Source organism: Macaca nemestrina, chromosome 20 (genome assembly GCF_043159975.1).
Source record: "Macaca nemestrina isolate mMacNem1 chromosome 20, mMacNem.hap1, whole genome shotgun sequence".
Taxonomy (NCBI): Eukaryota; Metazoa; Chordata; class Mammalia; order Primates; family Cercopithecidae; genus Macaca; species Macaca nemestrina.
Genome location: NC_092144.1, coordinates 63,539,519 through 63,545,720, shown reverse-complemented (window position 1 = coordinate 63,545,720; position 6,202 = coordinate 63,539,519).

Below are 6,202 nucleotides of genomic sequence, written 5' to 3'. Positions count from 1 at the left end.
ATCATCAGCTACAACTGTTGTCCACCACTGGAATCACTGAGCAATGTAAGTCAGCTCACATAATTTCAATAAACCTTCCCCGGAAAACAGAAGGTTGCATTTCTTTGGGTTCTGTCAGTTACCTCTGCTGGCAAAGCGGGGATCACACCCCACACAGGAAGACTGAGAGCAACTCCTCTCACCTGCCGAGACACAGAACATAATCTGCATAGTGAGGATTTGGGACAACAGAGGCTAGAGGCACTCATAGGAATCCTAATGACTCGCCCCCAACTAGTGGCAAATGGCAGGAGAGTTAGTCTCACACGTCCCTGCCTGCACCCCACCCAGATTAATAATTTCCTCTGGTACATAGGGACAGGAAGCCCAAAACCACGCAACCCATCAATTCCTGCTGTTGATTCTGATGCAGAAACAGAACAGGACATTGAATTAGCACAAACCCTCTCTGTTGAGTTTGGTTCTTGTTTTTGCGTTTTGTATTTTTCTCTATGGAAACACAGACTAATAAGTATATGCTATACAATGGCATGGGTAAGGGACTGTGAGGGTCCAGCAGACCAGAGGAAGCTAGGATAGGAGTGTGTGAGTGTGTGTGTGTATGTGTGTGTGTGTGGTAGGGGCCATGACAATGGGGAGGTGTGATTCTTTTTTAGCTTTTCAGAGCATGGTCGTGTGGCATTTCTTTTCTTTCTTTCTTTTTTTTTTTTTTTGAGATGGAGTCTTGATCTGTCGTCAGGCTGGAGTGCAATGGCACCATCTTGGCTCACTGCAACCTCCACCTCCCAGGTTTAAGTGATTCTCCTGCCTCTACCTCCTGAGTAGCTGGGACTACGGGCGCCTGCCACCACACCCAGCTAATTTTTGTATTTTTAGTAGCAATGGGGTTTCACCATGTTGGCCGAGATGGTCTCAATCTCTTGACCTCATAACCCGCCCACCTTAGCCTCCCAAAGTGCTGGGATTACAGGCGTGAGCCACCACACCCAGTCTATGCTGCATTCTTAGCATTGCACCATCCAGCATTTGGTGACTATTCAGGGTCAGAAGCTTGTCTCTTTCTGCCGGTTTGCAGCCACACTTCACCCCACCATCCCTAGCACCTTTTCCCACTCCTGCACCTACTGACTCTTCTTCCTGGAATCCACTTAGGTTGGTGACTTAAATCCTTGCATGCAACAGGACTAAAAGTGTTTCAGGCCAGGTACGGTGGCTCACGTCTGTAATCCCAGCATTTTGGGAGGCCCAAGCGGACAGATCACTTAAGTCCAGGAGTTCGAGATCAGCCTGGGAAACATGGCACGAGGCTGAGACGGGAGGATTGCTGGAGCCCGGGTCAGGAAGGTTGCAATGGGCCAAGATGGTACCATTGCACTCCAACCTGGGCGACAGAGTGAGATTCCATCTAAAAACAAAAACGAAAACAAAACAAAACGAAAAAACAGAGTTTCAGTGTCTTCCTCCCAAAAACCTCTAAGCTGATTCCACTTTATCCACAGAGCTGCTGCAGTGCGGTGTGGGTGGAGGGAGGGATCGGGGGTACAGAAGGAAACAGTGACCCCTGCTGGCAAGCGCAGCACTAACAGGCCTCGTTTCATTAGAGTTGACCACAGCCTGTTGACCGCTGTCAGCTCAACCCCATGAACTCAGTGTCAGCTTCGGGGACTCCTTGTCCTTTCCTCCTCCTGCCAGGAGGAGAATGAGCCACAGATAAATCACATTCGGACAGCTCATTTCAATCCTCCCCCTCACACAACAGCCCCAGTTAAGGGTTAGAGAGTGGAGGAATCTTCCTCTCATTTCACTCCAGTTTGGGTGAGAGAATTTGCTGCTTGTTCCAGAGAGCCGTTTTCTGTCTCTTAACCACGCCGGTGAAGAATCTTTCTTTTTTTTTTTTTTTTTTTTTTTTTTTTTTTTTTTTTGAGACGGAGTCTCGCTCTGTCGCCCAGGCTGGAGTGCAGTGGCGCGATCTCGGCTCACTGCAAGCTCCGCCTCCCGGGTTCCCGCCATTCTCCTGCCTCAGCCTCCCGAGTAGCTGGGACTACAGGCGCCCACAACCGCGCCCGGCTAATTTTTTGTATTTTTAGTAGAGACGGGGTTTCACCGTGGTCTCGATCTCCTGACCTTGTGATCCGCCCGCCTCGGCCTCCCAAAGTGCTGGGATTACAGGCGTGAGCCACCGCGCCCGGCCGAATCTTTCTACCTTCCTCTTACACAAAGTCATACCTGTCTCAGCATCACCAGAACTATCAGAAATTGCAAAAGGTTTTATATTTTAACCTTACTTGCAAGTCAACAAGTAAGATTGTCAGTTTATGGATGTTGGCTGAGGGCATGTGATTTCTGGATATGAGAAAATATGTGTTTTATTATTCATCAAGAAAATGGCAGCAAGAACTTCACATCTGCACACATTTCCCCGTCTACTCCAAGGGACACAGGGATGAGGCATGTGTGCTTGTACACTGTTACTTTCTTATAACGTTTACGTTTCAGTGTCTTCCTCCCAAAAACCTCTAAGCTGATCCCACTTTTTCCACAGAGCTGCTCCAGTGTGGTGTGGGTGGAGGGAGGGATCAGGAGGTACAGAAGGAAACAGTGACCCCTGCTGGCCAGCACAGCACTAACAAGCCTCATTTCACAACCCTGTTTATGGGTCTATAGAGATCAATGAAGAAACATAAACATTGTACAAACATGTACAATTCACATGTTTCTGATAAGATCAGGGGGTTTCGTGGTGCTCAGCCAAGCAGAGCAAAGCTGGGATACACCGGAGTCTCCACTGATGAGAATAAAGGGGCTGACATTTGGGAAACTTGCATTGATCGTTGCAGAGATGTTCACCACCAACTGACTGGGATTATTCAAAAGACCCAAACAAACTTGAAAGGTGAAGAGAGAGTGTAAAAGGACACAAAAGTGCTCACCAGGAGGATGGTTTTGGTAGCTCTGGACTCAGGGGAGGATGTGGGGGACCCACTGCTTGTGCCTGTGCAGGATGCAAACGAGGGAGCTGCTGCCCCAGAGCACGAGCCCCAGACAGATCACATCAGGGAAGGACAGCAGTGCCGCGTGCAGCGACTCTCTGGTGTCCTCGTGATGAGCAGCAGAACAGTATCCCAGACCTTTGGACTTTGTGGTATTTTTGCTACGCCACTTGCCAGTCACGTGCATGAGAACAATGCTATTCACCAGCATGTGGGGAGCCAGCTGAGGAATACACAGGAGACAGAGTGCTTGGGGGCTTTCCCTTTAAACTTTGCCCACCTGAGCTCCCGGGGCTGACGGTGATGGCCTGGAAGACACTCAGGAGGCAGGTGCTGCCAATGGACACTCCCCTGCCCACTCTGTGGACATAAAAAAGAAATTTACATCCAGAATAATTCAGGAAATGTCTAAACCCAAAAGCTGCCATTGTCTGTGGCATCCCTCTAGGGAGGAGGAATAAGGTGTTGGCTACAATTAGGTGTTTAGTAATCAAATCTGTGGACCTTAACCTGCACCCATTGATAAAGAACAGATAATGGTAAATAAGAAATTCCCCAGGATTCTAACTGTAGTCTGCGATAAGAACATCATTCCCATTGCCCCATCCCAGCAGCCGTTCTGTCAGTTCCCACAGGCTGCTACTCACCTTCAGAGACACAGGATCCTGCAGGGAACGTGATGCATGAGCGACATTTAAAAGGCAGCTGGTACTTGGTGGGGGCTGAGATGGGAGGATCCCTTGAACCCAGAAGGTTGAGGCTGCAGTAAGCCAAGATCACGCCACTGCCCACCAGCCTGGGTGACAAAGTGAGACCCTGTCCCAAAATAAATAAGTAAATAAATAAATAAATAATAAAGTCAGCTGAAATGCAATAGAAATACTTCATAAAGTTCCTTTCTATTATGAAGAGTCTGCCATCTTTGGATGTGTCCCATTTTAAGTGTATTTGCAATGAATTGCTCTTTGCTTTGAAGAACAGATGTGTATTCACCTCCATAGTCTTCATAATCTATGAGCCAGGCACCACCATTATAAAGACCAAGAGGACTCAAGCACAGAGAGATGACATGATTTGTGTAAATTCACACCGTGTTTGGGGTGGAATGGGGACTGATCTTGTCTGGGCTGATTTCAGAGTGCATTAACCACCATGCTGTACTGTCAAAGCCAGTTAGCGGAGTTCTTCCAATAACGAACATACATATTTAATTTCTATTTAATACCTTGTCTGTATAGTTTACGCAGGTGACATTTAATTTTATAATTTTGGTTTTGACCAGTTTCCATTGATGTGTACAATATTACCCCACAGACTGATAGCAATTATGAATAAATCTTTAAAGACCTTGATAAAATGTAGATACACTGCTTGGAGTATAAAATTACAGGAATCTGCCTCATGACTAAATTAGATTTAAATGATTGGCCCCATATCAGGACAGCTACAGAGAGACTCACTTCCTTTTATACCAGGAAAGAAAGTACAATGGCACCTACCACAGGCATTAATGGACACTCTGATATCACATCCCAACTACGTAAAATGAAACACTAGAGGATCATAAAATAGTCGGGTAGAAATTAAATTATCACGATTTTCAGTTCATATACTCATCAATTAATGAGGACATACATTAACTAAAACAATAAGTGTTGAGGCGAGTTTTGTAAAAGGTGTTAATATAGAACATATATGGAAAATTAAATCTGTAAGGCATGGGATCTTGTGCATTTGATAAATTGAAATAGCAGATTTGGAGATTAGATTTCCTTCTTCTTCTTTTTTTTTTTTTTTTATCATTACTTGCTGCTTTGTCCTTTATTTCCATGATTATCGTATTATCAAACTATTCAATAACTTGATTTTTTATAAACAGTATGTCCCAGAACACTCATACAAATTACACAGGTCCAGGCTTTTCTTTTTTTTTTAAGCTCTCGTTTTTTTTTAAGCTGCCTGTCTCCCTGCATACCATGAACACACAGCAAACGGGAGGGCCTTGCATGCTGGCTTCCCCCCATCTCAGGCTTGTCCCTGTCAGAATACTGAGGAGGAGATGCAGAAAGATGAGGAAATAATGCTGAGCTAAATCGAGAAGGGCCATTTTCTGTGTCACCTGGATACTCCAAATCACAGCTTAGTTTCCTTTTAATTCATAAGGCTAGAGTTATTTGAGCCATCATGTTAATTGGGAATCCCCTGTGTCTCCACGGAAGAGTGGCCAGTTCCACGCAGTAGAACTTCCCGGGCACAAGAAGTTCTGCTCAGGGTCATCCACCTGAGATTCCACCTGGTTTCCCTGGATTCTTGTTAAACGGGCGGCCTTCGGCAAAGGAATCGTGCAGTTTCCCGGCAGCGAACATTCTGTGTCTCTCTCTAGGTGGCAGTCTGGCTCTTTTATTTTGAAACCAGTTACCAATTACAAACACGGGACAAGAGACTGTCCAGCCAGTTCTTCCCTGGTTGTAAAATCAGGATAAGGATTCTGTGCAAATGACTGCTGAAGTACAGTCAGCTTATCCTTGGTAAATTTCTGCCATGGTTTTACACTGCCTCTTCCCTGTCTTCTTCTTCTTACTTCATTATGACTGTCAATGGGAGATCCATTGGAAGCTAAGATGAATCTCTAGTCCAGGTTCTGAGAGATAGAGTCGAGATTTCCTTTGTTTTTAAAAGACTTTGAAGTTCAGGGGTACATGAGCAGGTTTGTTACACAGGTAAACGTGCGTCATGGGAGTTTGTTGTACAGATCATTTCATCACCCAGGTATTAATTCTAGTACCCATTAGTCATATTTCCTGATCCTCTCCCTTCTTTCGCCCTGCACCCTCCAACAGGTCCCAGTGTGTGTTGTTCCCCTCTATGTATCTGTCTTCTCGTCATTTACCTCCCACTTACAAATGAGAACATGTGGCATTTGGGTTTGTGTTCCTGGGTTAGTTTGCTAAGGAAAATGACCTCCAGCTCCATCCATGTCCCTGCAAAGGACATGATCTCATTCTTTTTTTATGACTGCATAGTATTCCATGGTGTACAGGTACCACATTTTCTTTATCCAGTCCACCAGTGATGGACATTTTGGTTGACTTCATGTTTGCTATTGTCAATAGTGCTGCAACGAACATACACATGCATGTGCCTTTATAATAGAACAATTTATATTCCTTTAGGCATATATCCAGTAACGGGATTGCTGGGTTGAATGGTAT